The sequence below is a fragment of the Mirounga leonina genome, unplaced genomic scaffold (assembly GCF_011800145.1).
Source record: "Mirounga leonina isolate KUSES-001 unplaced genomic scaffold, KU_Mleo_1.0 Mir_53, whole genome shotgun sequence".
Taxonomy (NCBI): Eukaryota; Metazoa; Chordata; class Mammalia; order Carnivora; family Phocidae; genus Mirounga; species Mirounga leonina.
The window spans coordinates 65,963,425-65,963,765 of NW_023270807.1; positions in this window are offsets into that span (position 1 = coordinate 65,963,425).

The window sequence follows — 341 nt, forward strand, 5'->3', positions numbered from 1 at the left end:
TGAGGAATTATCCAGGGAACTGAATTAATATAAAAAGCCTAAATAATTCAAGTCAAATCCCTTTTTTCCTCTTAGTAATGCTTTTTATTTTTTATTTTATTTTTTAATAAATAAGAGCAAGACAGAGCAGAGAGAGAGCACAAACAGTAGGGAGGGGCAGAGGGAGAGGGAGAAGCAGGCTCCGCACTGAGTGGGGAGCCTGATGCGGGCGCTTAATCCCAGGACCCTGGGATCATGACCTGAGCCGAAGGCAGACACTTAACCGACTGAGCCACCCAGGCGCCCAATAATGCTTTTTAAACAATTGTATCTATATAGTTGTCTTAATCCTCCTTTTACTT